General features: G+C 34.6%; 1 long non-coding RNA gene across 2 annotated transcripts; it reads left to right on the plus strand.

Annotated features, from left to right (window-relative positions):
* Positions 1–7,218: 7,218 nt before the first annotated feature.
* LOC112567825 lies at positions 7,219–15,517 on the plus strand. 2 transcript variants are annotated; one of them, XR_003099901.1, is made up of 4 exons: positions 7,219–7,272; positions 11,252–11,435; positions 12,036–13,998; positions 14,689–15,055. It is a non-coding gene; the product is annotated as an uncharacterized LOC112567825 (long non-coding RNA). The 2 variants fall into 2 exon arrangements; XR_003099900.1 differs by lacking the exon at positions 7,219–7,272 and adding an exon at positions 15,369–15,517 and having other exon boundaries at positions 10,168–11,435; positions 14,689–14,872.

The following is a 15,517-nucleotide window of genomic DNA, read 5'->3' on the forward strand; positions in this document are numbered from 1 at the left end:
TTGACAAGGAGAAAACATTTCCTAATCTTGTAGTCATTGTATCAGAACAACAAGTTTAAGCTAAGTTATCCACAATGTGTTGTGTAAATTTTGTTGAAAAAGTGTAATGCTTGCATTAGTTGTGCGTATAGTTATTGTGAGGAACAACTCGACATTATGTTACATCATTTTATTTTTGATTTTTTGATTTTCTTTTTATTTTTGTTGTTGCAGTGGTCTCGAATTGAAGAGGACTTTAAATTGTTTCAGGGATACAAGCTTTAACGATTGTCCCCCATAATTCTGAAACTATAATTATTGTTCTACATATGATTGATCAGTAAACTGAAAGTTACTTTCTGTCTTTGCTTTGCTTATTGTATCATCCAATGTCCATGGCAAGTAAAATAAGTGTGAGTCATGTGTGTGGGTGTTTTAAATGCGTCTGATCCTAACTTTCCAAATATTCTAAATGAAAAAAACCCAGATAACTCTGGTCTCTCATAAGAAGATGGAAGAAAACTGGCTCAAAAACTGTATAAAAAAATAATATTTTAAAAGTATTAAGTTGTGCAGCTTTCGGATAGATAAAAACAACAATTCTAAACACAGATTTACAAATTTTCACAAGTCTAATATTTAAAACCTAGTATATAAGGAAAACAACCAACGTGTTACATGTGCCCATTGTTCCGGACTCATTTTTATATCCTTTTGGTTTGCTGTAAAATTATAACAGACTATTCTTTCTTTTAAGCGAATTTGATGTTAAGTGTATAGGCAGTTTTAATTTAATTACACTCAATTCCTTTATGATGGGATAGTAATTATTAATATCTAATTTTAGCGACAGACGTCACCAGGTAACAATGTTTGTAGACGCTGCAGACTTTTAAGAACATTAAAGTTCAGTGTGTAAGTCACACATAATTACAGAGAAACAATTATTTCTTTTCTCTCAGAAGAATTCTCCCGCTTTCTCTGTCTCACACACACACACTGACGTACACATGTATGAACTAACCCAAGTGCACTAAACCAACCATGGTAACTGTCGAGCATAATGACCAGTAAGATACCTACGCTTAATGATGATGAGATACAGGTACTTTATTTCCTAGAGTAGAATTGGCAAGAACTAAGTATGGTTCCACCTTGGGAATTACTAAAGTGAAATGATTTTTCTTTGCTTGCATGATATTTTACTCCTACTTTTCCATAGCACAAGTGCGCACTCACACAAACACTCGCGCGCGCACACAAACACACATCGTTTTCATAAACAAATATATTTGTATCAATTGAATCATATCAGTCAGGTCAATTTAAGGGGATACACCGGCAGTTGACAAGACACTAACGGGTACATGACGGTACAGAAAGGTAAACTTCTCGTAGGTTGACACCTTCCCGTGCTCCGATGTTTGGGACGGACTGACTATCTTGAAATCATCTTCTCATGTAAATAAAGACTATAATCGATCTGTACATATCTACACAATAAAACAGAATGTGCATGTCACTTTACAAAGACTAAATGAGGGTTACAAAACAAGACGTTTAACAGAAAATTGTAAGAGGATATATGTTTCCATAATTAGTTTTATTTTATCGAGTATTTTTCAATTTATTTAAGTATAAAGTTTTTATGATATTAAGGACTGGTCTCGCTGTTTTATCGTAAATTGCATCCAAGATTTGTTCAAAATAATAAAATTTCAGTGGATGAAAGCGAATTAATAAAATTAAATTAATTTTTTTTCTTGTTCGCTCTCATGTATAAAGAGCACTAGAAATGTCTGTGTTAATAACGACACGTCAACACTTACGGAGACATCAAGGTAGTGTGTAATACTTTCGTTAATCTAATCAGTGAATTGTTCATCTTAAGTCGTTATGTCATCAATTATCTGTAAACTTTTTTATGTTGTTCTTTTTCATTAAATGAGATAACGAATCAAAGCTTTAGATTTTGCACAGATATATTTTTTATTCTTCTAAAAATATACTTAATTTGTAACCGGATAAGAACAGTCGTTTTTAGTAGCTTTAATATCAGCTCTTTTGAATTATTAGAGTGACATTCAACTATAGTTTGTAATAAGGTGTATTTCTTGACTTGTTGTTATGATCTGCTAGTGACATGTCTACCATATGGCAACTGATATTTGTTTGCATCTTCAAGTTTTTACTCAAGTACAGATGGTGTATCATTTGACTCATCGTTTGGTGAAATGTCTACCAATTGCAGACAGGGTTTAGTTTTGTTGGTGTACAAAGACAGTGTATATATTACATTAAACAGTCAGATAAATGTCTTGCCTCCAAATCACTTACAGCAGCTGCAACAAAAATAAAACAAAAACAACATTTCAAACTATTTCTCCACAAATTCAATCTCGTTTTGTTCAATCTTCTTTGTATTGTCTTAGATTAAAATTTCCAGTCCTTCTCCAAAAGAAGACATTATCTGTTGTGATTGCCATGAAACTAAGAACAACTGTAATAATCATCATGGCTTTGGTGTGGCTGCAAGCAGCAGTTGTTGACGGGGTACGTAGTAAACTCTTATGTCTGAAACATTTTGTGAAAATAGTAAAAAATGATAATTTCTTTTCAATATTCGAAAAGTTCTGCTGCTTTGAAGTATCATTTACAATGTGATGACTTCAAAATACCTAACAAGAAGCGTTTCGAAGCATATTACTTACTATACATAATATAGACCTTTGATCAGTTTGCGACTTTTTTTTACAAGCTGTGTGACTTGCAAACACACACACACACACACACATTCACACAAACACACACACCATCACTGACAAATATTCATACTGTGCTTTCATGTTTAGTTTAAATTTCATTTCATTTATTTTATTTCTTTTTCAAAAAGGACCGGCTTCACTTGTTTTGTTTTTTTTAAACCTAGATTTTATGCTTTAAACCTACCTTTGATTTCTACGTGAACAGAAAATGTTTTTTTTTTTTTTGGCAATGGACGTTGCAAGAAAAACATGTTAGTAATTTTCTACCTTTGATGTGTCTATACCTGACTGCAAAAGATGAGAAGCATAACTAAGCCATTGAATAGAAGAACCTGCTCTGGTGTCTCCACATTTAGAGGTTTTTCCCCGGCCTAGTCCAGCACCATCGCATTTTCTTATAGATGTTGAGATGTCGACTGTTTGCACGTAACCATGCCAACAGGTGATCCACCTCCTGGTGATAGGCAAACTCATCATTGTTCTACATGAGACTTGTATACCATAGTAACGATGGTATGCTTCATTATATGAATGAATTTATGATAGAGGACACTGTCATGGGTACAGACAGCACAGGACAGAAGTGAGTACACAACCTTAAGGTTGGCCTGTGGTGATCACAAGGATGTTTGATAAGCTTTTATTTACTGTGACACTGTCTGAAATATTTGCGTCTGTTGTCTTCAGACACCAGCACGTGCACAAGTTAGACTGGTCTACAGCGGAGTGAAACTATTGTCATTTACTTGATAGCAATTAATTAAACACTTTATAAAATGACAATGTATTGTGACTGCACATGTTCATTTGTGTTGTCATTGTTGTATGCTTCTTTTTGTTCTAGTGCATTCAAAACGATGACGTGTGTTCCGATTACGATTTCCCGTGTTGCTCAAATTCGGTCTGCGTGAAAGTTAGTATGTTTAAGAGATGCAAGGACAAAGGGTACATCTGCTCTACAGGGCCTGGAGGTGTCCAGAATTGCCTAAAGCCTGCATTTTAACGTAAAAGGAAATTATCAATAAGTAAGCTGAAAGTTAATCCATCTTTACTTTTGTTTTGTCTGTTTTCATCAACCATTATCGCTGGTTCCTATAAACCCGATGTGATATATTCTAAAGAAAGAGAACTAACTTAAAAAGTCACGATGCATAAATATACGATATATTTTCAAATGTGTATTTCAGGGACGCTGTTTTAAGATCTCACTTTCACTCACAACACGCACGCGTCCCCTTGCGTGTTCTTTCAAACATATATCACAAAGATTTGTCGTGGGAACAAAAATAACTTTAAATCAATCAACATTAACTAAATATATACAAATTCCGTAGGTCTTCGTCCACGCAGCGACCTGCCACTCCAGCAGTTCTTTTAATGTCACCAAGACGACATACACATGTCCATTCCAATATACTACGAACTGTCGTATGTTTCTGAATAATTCGTTAGAGTCTTAGTTACTCACATCCACAATTGTAACGTCTAGGTAAAATCCTCTCTGCCCCTTGTCCAACAGTGGTGCAGTCTTGCCCACACTTGACTGATATCCACACACACAAACGTTCAGAGGAAACCACATACACATTCCGAAGCTTACTAATAATATGTGCTGACTCAGCAGACACCGACAGACGACTCAGAATATAGTTGCTGGAGTCAACACATGACCCAGGCACCACAAATATATTCCTGGGGATCAACACATGATCCAAGGCTGGCACCACAGATTAACTCCTGGGGATCAACACACACACAATATCCAAAACGAACACCACACACACTTTACGTCCGCCTCTCTTTCCTGCTCACAGCCGTCTGCTCTCTTCCAAATAATTTTAACTCTCCTCCAAACTAAAATAACGTCATAAAATGACGTCGGGTTCTGACGCGAAACCACTACGCAACCAACACACTCATACATGTAAGGCAGGGGCAACAATCCTTGAAAAAAAACAAAAGACAGGGGCAACAACCCCCTGTTCCTAATAGACTGGTCCGTGACAGTGTATATGAAGTATTACAAACGATTGTGCGACTAAATGAAGATACCTGTACGTGTAGCTATACATCAATGTAGATATTTGTCTTTTTAAAAGTTATTGATACTAAATAATATGTTGTAATAGGTCTTTTTTAGGTACCCGTTAAAAATATATACGAGCTCTCTCGCTCTCTCACTCACACACACATACCCTAAAGAAATCAAGAATCATTCATTGCCTAACCCTTCTGATTAATTAATCAAAAACAGTTGACAAGGAGAAAACCTTTTCTTGTCCTGTAATCATGAAGTAGAGTAACATATTTGTCAACAATGCGTTGTGTAAATTGTGTTTGAAAAGTTCAAAGCTGGGACTCGTCGTGTGGATAGTTATTGTCAAGAACATCTCGACATTATGTTACATCATTTTCTTATTTGTTTGTTTGTTTTTGTTGCAGAGGTCTCTACTTCATAAAGATTTCAAAGTGTTTCAGTTAAACAAGCTGTCACGACAACTCTGAAATGCCGATTTGATTGTCCGCTAAAGTTCTGAACCTATATTTATTGTTCTATTGAAGATTGATCAGTAAACTGAACGTAAATCTTTCTATCTTTGCTTTTCTCATTGTATCCCTGGCAAGTAAAATTGGTGTGAGTCATGTGTGTGGCTAATTTAAAAGTCCTAATTTTTCAAATATGCTAAATGTAAAAACAAATCGCTCTAGTCTCTCGTAAGAAGCTTGAAGCAAACTGCCTCAACACCTGTATTTGTAAAGAAATAACTTTCGGATAATGAAAATACGAAGCTCCCACACATTTTTTCACGTCTAACATTTAAAACCTATTTTAGATAGAAGAATAATCAATTTGTACAAATGCCTGAACTACCCAGGTGCCCGAAACTAACCGTTGTAACTATCAAACTTCATGACCAGTAAGATACCTACGCTTAATGATGATGTGGTCAGGTAGTTAATTTCCTAGCGTAGAATTGGGTAGAACTTAGTCTGGTTGTACCTTGAACATGACTGAAGTAAAATGATTTTTCTCCCCTGGCTGTGTGTTTAACTTAAAGGGGCCACAGCAGGAGTGGACAGGACACTAACGGGTACATGGTGGTACAGACAGGTAAACTTTTTGTCGGTTGCCAGCTTCCCGTGCCCCGATGTCTGAGAGGACTGTTCATCTTGACATCATGTTCTCATGCCCATGAAAACGATCTATTATCGCTCTGTACATCATCTACTCAATAACACAGGACGTGGAGGTCACTTTACAAAGAATAAATGAGGGTTACAAAACGAAATGCAAAACAGATTGAAAATGAATTTCGTCTTTACAAGAAAACAAGCTGTTGATGACAAATCACACGAGTTTTAAATGAAATGTTAAATAATCTCCCATTTGCATTAAGTTAATTATAACAACACCTGTCACAGATGCTAACAAGCCTTAAGTGCACTTTCACAACTAAAATAAAAAAAAGTTCCATTAAAAGAAGTTTAAAAACAGACTTCTACGGTTGGGACTGCTATTTCATTTAACTTGAAAATTGTCAGAGGTTGTACGTTTCCATATTGAGTTTTATTCTTTCGAGAAATGTTCGCTTTTTTTAAAATATAAATTGTAATGATATTGATTGATTGGCCTCGCTGTGTTATCTTATATTGCTTCCAAGGTTTGTTTAACATATTAAAATCTCTGTGTATGAAAGCAAATTAAAAATTAAATGATTAGCATTCTCTCTTGCTCACTCTCTCTGTTTTCATGTATATAACGAGCACTAGAAATTTCTGTTTTCATAACGACAAGACAACACTTACTGAGACATCAAGGTAGTGTGCAATACTTTCATATATGTTGTCAGTGAATTGTTCATCTTTACTCGTCGTGTCATCAATTATCTGTATGCTTTTCTTTGTTGTTCTCTATCGTTGTATGAGATAAGGGATCAGAACTTTCGACTATGTACAAATATATAATTTATTAGACTACTGCAAATTTATTTATTTTTGTAACAGAATGAGAACTGTCATTTTCAATTAGCTTTAACATTAGTGTATTGTTTTACTAAAGTAACATTCAATAATAGTTTATTATAGAAAGGCACTCCTTTACCTGTTTTGATCTGCTAGTGACATGTCTACCATATGGCAAATGGTATTTGTATTTTCAAGTGTTTGCTCAAATGCAGATGGTGTATCATTTGAATTCATCGTCCTGTGAAATGTCTCCCCATTGTAGGTCTAGTTTTGTTGGCACATAAAGAAAGTGTATAAATTACATTAAAACGGTCAGATAAATGTTTTGCCTTTAAATCACTCACAGCAGCCGCGACAAAAAGAAAAACAAAAAACATCATTCCTGAATATATCTCAGAAAATTCCATCTCGTTTTGTTTCATCGTGTTTGTCTTCTCTTAGATTAAAATTTCCAGCCCTTCTCCAAAAGAAGACATTATCTGTTGTGATGGCTATGAAACTAAGAACAACTGTAATAATCATCATGGCTTTGGTGTGGCTGCAAGCAGCAGTTGTTGACGGGGTACGTAGCAAACTCTTATGTTTGAAACATTTTGTGAAAATAGTAATAAATGAAGATTTCTTTTCGATGTTCGCTGAGTTTATGGACAGAAAAGAGTACACAACCTTAAGGTCGGCCTGTGGTGATCACAAGGATGTTAAATAAGCTTTTATTTACTGTGACACTGTCTGAAGTATTTGCGTCTGTTGTCTTCACCCACCAGCACGTGCACTAACATCTCTTAGCAGTTAGACTGGTCTACAGCGGAGTGAAAATATTTTCATTTACTTATAGAATTAACCAATAACTACATACAATGACAATGTATTGTGACTGTACTTGTTTGGTTATATTGTCATAGTTGTTTGTTTGTTTTTGTTCTAGTGCACTGCAAACCATCAATGGTGTGGCCCTTACGATGTACCGTGTTGCGATAATTCGCTATGCGTGATTGTTCCTGGTTTTGGTAATGCATGCAGGGACAAAGGGGACATCTGCTCCCCCCGGCCTGGAGGTGCCCAGAAATGTCTAAAGCCTGCATACTAACGTAAAAGGAGATCATCAATCAGTAAGCTGAAAGTTAATCCACTTTTACTTTTGTTTTTTCTATTTTCATCAACAATTATCACTGGATCGTATGAACCCACTGTGATATATTTTAATGAAAGGGAAAAATTCACGATGCATAAGTACACGATGTTTGTACAAATGTGTATATGTAGTATTACAAACGATTGTGGGAAAAACTGAAGATACCTGTACGAGTAGCTATACATCAATGTAGAAGTTTGTCTTTTTAAAAGTTATGGATACTAAATAATATGTTGTAATAGGCATTTTTTAGGATCCCGTTAATAACATATACGAGCTTTCTCTTGTATTCTAAAGAAATGAACAATCATTCATTGTCTAAAACTTCTGATTAATTAATCAAAATTAGTTGACAAGGAGAAAGCATTTCCCAGTCTTGTAGTCATTGTATCAGAACAACAAGTTTAAGCAAAGTTGTCAACAAAGTGTTGTGTACATTTTGTTGAAAAAGTGTAATGCTTGCACTAGTCGTCCGTTTAGTTATTGTCAAGAACAACTCGATAAAATGTTACCTCATTTTATTTTTGTTTTTTTGTTTGTTGATGCAGTGAGCTCGAATTGACGAGGACTTCAAAGTGTTTCAGGGATACAAGCTGTCACGACAACGGTTAAATTCCGAGTGAATTGTCCCCCAAAATTCTGAAACTATAAATATTGTTCCACTGAAGATTGATTAGTAAACTGAAAGTTAATCTTTCTGTCTTTGCTTTGCTTATTGTATCAACTAATGTCCATGGCAAGTAAAATAAGTGTGAGTCACGTGTGTGGGTGTTTTTAAAGCGTCTGATCCTAACTTTTCAAATATTGTAAATGAAAAAACTGTTATCTCTGGTCTCTCATAAGAAATTGGAAGCAAACTGGCTCAAAAAAAGTATAAAAAAATATTTTAAAAAAGAAAGTAGTGCATCGTTCGCACAGATAAAAACAACGCTTCTAAACACAGTTTTATAAATTTTCACAAGTCTAATATTTAAAACCCAATAGGAAAGGGAAATAACCACCGTGTGACATATGCCCGTTGTTCCAGAGTCACTTTTTATAACTTTTTCGCTTACTGTAAAATTATGCAAACTATTCATTCTTTTAAGCGAATTTGATGTTAAGTGTAAAGTCAGTTTTCATTCAATTACACTCAATTCCTTTATGATGGAAAAGTAATTATTAATATCTAATTTTAGCGACAGACGACACCAGGTAATAATGTTCGTAGACGATGCAGACTCTTAAGAACATAAAAGTTTAATCTGTAAGTCACACATAATTCCAGAGAAACAATTATTTCTGATCTCTCAGACGAATTCTCCCGCTTTATCTTTCTCTCTCTCACACACACTCACTGACGTACACATGTATGAACTAACCCAAGTGCACTAAACCAACCGTTGTAACTGTCGAACCAGTAAGATACCTACGCTTAATGATGATACGGTAACTTTATTTCCTAGAGTAGAATTGGGAAGAACTTAGTCTGGTTGCACCTTGGTCATGACTGAAGTGAAATGATTTTTCTCTACTTGCATGATACTTAACTAGTACTTTTCCATAGCACACACACACACGTACACACAAACACACATCGTTTTCATATATAAATATATTTGTATAAATTGAATCATATCAGTCAGGTCAATTTAAGGGGATACACTGGGAGTTGACAAGACACTAACGGGTACAAGACGGTACAGACAGGTAAACATCTCGTCGGTTGCCACCTTCCCGTGCTCCGGGCGGACTGACCATCTTGAAATCATCTTCTCATGTAAATAAAGTCTATTATCGATCTGCACATCATCTACACAACAAAACAGAATGTGCAGGTACCTTTACAAAGACTAAATGAGGGTTACCAAAAAAAAAAGACGTTTAACAGAAAATTGTAAGAGGATATATGTTTCCATAATTAGTTTTATTTTATCGAGAATTTTTCAATTCATTTAAGTATAAAGTTTCATGATATTAAGGACTGGTCTCGCTGTTTTATCTTAAATTGCATCTAAGATTTGTTCAAAATACTAAAATTTAAGTGTATGAAAGCAAATTAATAAAATTACATTAAATTTTTTTTCTTGTTCACTATCATGTATATAAAGAGACTAGAATTGTCTGTTTTAATAACGACACGTCAACACTTACGGAGACATCAAGGTAGTGTGTAATACTTTCTTCAATCTAATCAGTGAATTGTTCATCTTAACTCGTCGTGTCATCAATTATCTGTCTGCTTTTCTTTGTTGTTCTCCTTCGTCATATGTGATAACGAATAAAAGCTTCATTTTATTTGTCTTCTTTTAGATTAAAATTTCCAGTCCTACTCCAAAAGAAGACATTATCTGTTGTGATGGCCATGAAACTAAGAACAACTGTAATAATCATCATGGCTTTGGTGTGGCTGCAAGCAGCAGTTGTTGACGGGGTACGTAGCAAACTCTTATGTTTGAAACATTTGAAGCATTTCAATATTCGGTGAGTTCAGCTGCTTTGAAGTATCATACACAATGTGATGACTTCAAATTACCTAGAACGAAGAGTTTCGAATCATATTACTTACTATACATAATAGAGACCTTTGATCAGTTTGCGACTTTTTTTTACAAGCTGTGTGACTTGCAAACACACACACACACTCACACAAACACACACACACACACCATCACTAGCAAAGATTCATCCTGTGCTTTAATGTTTAGTTTAAATTTCATTTCATTTTTTTTTATTTATTTTTCAAAAACGACTGGCTTCATTTTTTTTTTAAACCTACCTTTGATTTCTAAGTGAAAAGGAAATTCTTTTTTGACAATGGACGTTGGAAGAAAAACATTTCAGTAATTTTCTACCTTTGATGTGTCTATAACTGACTGCAAAAGATGAGCAGCAAAACTAAGGCATTGAATATAAGAACCTGCTCTGTTGTCTCCACATTTAGAAGTTTTATCCTGGCCTAGTCCACCACCATCGCATTTTCTTATAGATGTTGAGATGTCGACTGTTTGCACGTAACCATGCCAACAGGTGATCCACCAAACTCATCATTGTTCTTAATGAGATTTGTTACCATAGTAACGATGGTATGCTTCATTTTATAAATGAATTTGTGATAGAGGACACTGTCATGGGTACAGACAGCACAGGACAGAAGAGAGTACACAAACTGAAGGGTGTGCCTGTGGTGATCACAAGGATGTTTGATAAGCTTTTATTTACTGTGAGACTGTCTGAAGTATTTGCTTCTGTTGTCTTTACCCACCAGCACGTGAACTAACATCTCTTAGCAGTTAGACTGGTCTACAGAGGGGTGAACATATTTTCATTTACTTATAGCACTTAACCAAACACTACATAAAATGACAATATATTGTGACTGTACTTGCTGAGTTATGTTGTCATTGTTGTATGCTTGTTTTTGTTCTAGTGCATTCAAAACGATGCAAGGTGTTCCTCTTACGATTTCCCGTGTTGCTCGAATTCGGTATGCGTATATGTTCTTCTTGAGGGTAATAGATACAAGGACAAGGGGGCAATCTGCTCGAAAGGGCCTGGAGGTGTCCAGAATTGTCTACAGCGTGCTTACTAATGTAAAAGGAGATTATCAATCAGTAAGCTGAAAGTTAATCCACCTTTACTTTTGTTTTGTCTATTTTCATAAACCATTATCGCTGGATCGTATGAACCCGACGTGATATATTTTAAAGAAAGAGAACGGACTGTAAAAATTCACGATGCATAAGTATACGATGTAAATACAAATGTGTATATGTAGTATTACAAATGATTGTGGTACTAAATGAAGATACCTGTACGTGTAGCTATACATCAACGTAGAAGTTTGCCTTTTTAAAAGTATTGATACAAAAGAATATATAAAGAAAATTTTCAGGAACCCGTTAAAAACAACTACGAGCTTCTCTCTCATCCCCTAAAGAAATCAAGAATCATTCATTGTCTAAAACTTCTGATTAATTAATCAAAATTAGTTGACAAGGAGAAAACATTTTCTAGTCTTGTGGTCATTGTATTAGAGTAATTAAACTAACAAGTTTAAGCTACGTTATCAACAATGTGTTGTGTAAATTTTGTTGAAAAAGTGTAATGTTTGCACTGCTCGTGTGTCTAGTAATTGTCAGGAACTACTCGACATTATGTTACATCATTTTATTTTTGTTCTTTTGGTTTTGTTTTTATTTTTGTTGTTGCAGTGGTCTCGAATTGACGAGGACTACAAAGTGTTTCAGGGATACAAGCTGTAACGACAACGCTTAAATGCCGAGTGGATTGTCTACAAAATTCTGAAACTATAAATATTGTTCTACTTCTAATTGATCAGTAAACTGAAATTTACTTTCTGTCTTTGCTTTGCTTATTGTATCAACCAGTGTCCATGGTAAGTAAAATAAGTGAGTCATGTGTGTGGGTGTTTAAAAAGAATTAAGTTGTGAAGCTTTCGGATAGATAAAAACAATAATTCTAAACAAAGATTTACAATTTTTCACAAGTCTAATATTTAAAACCTAGTATATAAGGAAAACAACCAGCCTGTGGCATATGCCTATTGTTCCGGACTCATTTTTTTTATAACCTTTTAGTTTACTGTAAAATTATAACAGACTATACTTTCTTTTAAGCGAATTTCATGTTAAGTGTAAAAGTCAGTTTTCATTTAATTACACTCAATTCCTTTATGATGGCATAGTAATTATTAATATCTAATTTTAGCGACAGACATCACCAGCTAATAATGTTTGTAGACGCTGCAGACTCTTAACAACATTAAAGTTCAATGTGTAAGTCACACATAATTACAGAGAAACAATTATTTCTGGTCTCTCAGAAGAATTCTCCCGCTTTCTCTTTCTCTCACACACACACACACTGACGTACACATGTATGAACTAACCCAAGTGCACTAAACCAACCGTTGTAACTGTCGAACTTCATGACCAGTAAGATACCTACGCTTAATGATGATGCGGTACATTAACTTTATTTCCTAGAGTAGAATTGGGAAGAACTTAGTCTGGTTGCACCTTGGTCATGACTGAAGTGAAATGATTTTTCTCTACTTGCATGATGCTTAACTAGTACTTTTGCATAGCACACACACGTACACACAAACACATCGTTTTCATATATAAATATATTTGTATAAATTGAATATCAGTCAGGTCAATTTAAGGGGACACACTGGGAGTTGACAAGACACAAACGGGTACAAGACGGTACAGACAGGTAAACTTCTCGTCGGTTGCCAGCTTCCCGTGCTCCGATGGCTGGGACGGACTGACCTTCTTGAAATCATCTTCTTATGTAAAAGACTATTATCGATCTGTACATCATCTACACAATAAAATAGAATGTGGAGGTCACTAAAGACTAAATGAGGGTTACAAAACAAGACGTTTAACAGAAAATTGTAAGAGGATATATGTTTCCATAATTAGTTTTATTCTATCGAGAATTTTTCAATTCATTTAAGTATAAAGTTTCATGATATTAATGACTGGTCTCGCTGTTTTATCTTAAATTGCATCTAAGATTTGTTCAAAATAATAAAATTTCAGTGTATGAAAGCAAATTAATAAAATTAAATTAAATTTTTTTCTTGTTCTCTCTCATGTATATAACTAGCACTAGAATTGTCTGTGTTAATAACGTCAAGTCAACACTTACGGAGACATCAAGGTAGTGTGCAATACTTTCGTCAATCTAATCAGTGAATTGTTCATCTTCAGTCGATATGTCATCAATTATCTGTAAGCTTTTTTATGTTGTTCTCTTTCATTAAATGAGATAACGAATCAAAGCTTTCGATTTTGCACAGATATATTTTTTATTCTTCTAAAAATATACTTAATTTGTAACCGGATAAGAACAGTCGTTTTTTAATAGCTTTAATATCAGCTCTATTGAATTATTAGATTAAACAGTCAGATAAACGTTTTGCCTCTAAATCACTCACAGTATCTGTGACAAAAATTAAAAAAAACATAATTCCAAACTGTTTCTCCAAAAAGTCAATCTTTTTCTTTGTCTTCGCTTAGACTAAAATATTCAGCCCTTCTCCAAAAGAACACATTATCTGTTGTGATGGCCATGAAACTAAGAACAACTGTAATAATCATCATGGCTTTGGTGTGGCTGCAAGCAGCAGTTGTTGACGGGGTACGTAGCAAACTCTTATGTTTGAAACATTTTGTGAAAAAAGTTATAAATGATAATTTCTTCTCAATATTCGGTGAATTCAGCTGCTTTGATGAATCATACTCAATGTGATGACTAGCACGAAACGTTTTGAAGCAGATTACATACTATACATAATATAGACATTTGATCAGTTTGCGACTTGCTTTTTCTACAAGCTGTGTGACTTGAACCACACACATAAACATACACACACACACACTAATTAACACACACACACACACACACACACACACACACACACACACACACACACACACACACACACACACACACACACACACACACACACACACACACACACACACTCATTCACACACCATCACTGACAACGATTCATTCTGTGCTTTAATCTTTAGTTTAATTTTCATTTCTTTTTCATAAAAGACCGGCTTAATTTTGTTTTGTTATTTTTAAAACCTAGCTTTTATGCTTTAAACCTATCTTTGATTTCTTCGTGAAAAGAAAATGTAATTTTTTATCGGCAATTGACGTTGCAATACAAACATTTCTTAGTAATTTTCTACCTTTGATGTGTCTATACCTGACTATAAAAGATGAGCAGCAAAACTAAAAAACTGCATAAAACGACAATATATTGTTACTGTACTTGTTCAGTGATGTTGTCATTGTTGTATGTTCTTGTTCTAGTGCACTCCAAACGATGATAAGTGTGGCGCATGGGTACCACCATGTTGCAGTAATTCGTTGTGCGTGAGAGTTCCTGATCAGGGTGATAGATGCAAAGACAGAGGGGACATCTGCCAGACATTGCCTGGAGGTGCCACGACTTGTCTAAGGCGTGTATGGTAACGCAAAAGGAGATTATCAATCAGTAAGCTGAAAGTTAATCCACCTTTACATTTGTTTTGATTGTTTTCATCAACGCTGGATCGCATGAACCCGATTTGATATATTTTATAGAAAGAGAATGGACTGTAAAAATTCACATGTATAAGCATATGTAGACGTTTGCCTTTTCAAAAGTTATTGATACTAAATAATATGTTGTAAAAGGTCTTTTTTAAGAACCCGTTAAAACATATACAAGCTCTCTCTCATACCCTAAAGAAATCAAGAATCATTCATTGTCTAAAACTTCTGATTAATTAATCAAAATTAATTTACAAGGAGAAAACTTTTCCTTATCATGTAGTCATTGTATCAGAGTAACAAGTTTAAGCTTAGTTATCAACAATGTGTTGTGTAAATTTTGTTGAAAAAGTTTAATGTTTGCACTAGTCGTGGGTCTAGTTATTGTCAAGAAAAACTCGACATTATATTACACCATTTTATTTTTTTCTTGCGTGTTTTTATTTTTGTTGTTGCAGTGGTAACGAATTGATGAGGACTTCAGAGAGTTTCAGGGATACAAGCTGTCACGACAACGCTTAAATGCCGAGTGGATTGTAATAAAAATTCTGAAACTATAAATATTGTTCTACTTATGATTGATCAGTAAACTGAAAGTCAATCTTTC

Source organism: Pomacea canaliculata, linkage group LG7 (assembly GCF_003073045.1).
Source record: "Pomacea canaliculata isolate SZHN2017 linkage group LG7, ASM307304v1, whole genome shotgun sequence".
NCBI classification, from domain to species: Eukaryota; Metazoa; Mollusca; class Gastropoda; order Architaenioglossa; family Ampullariidae; genus Pomacea; species Pomacea canaliculata.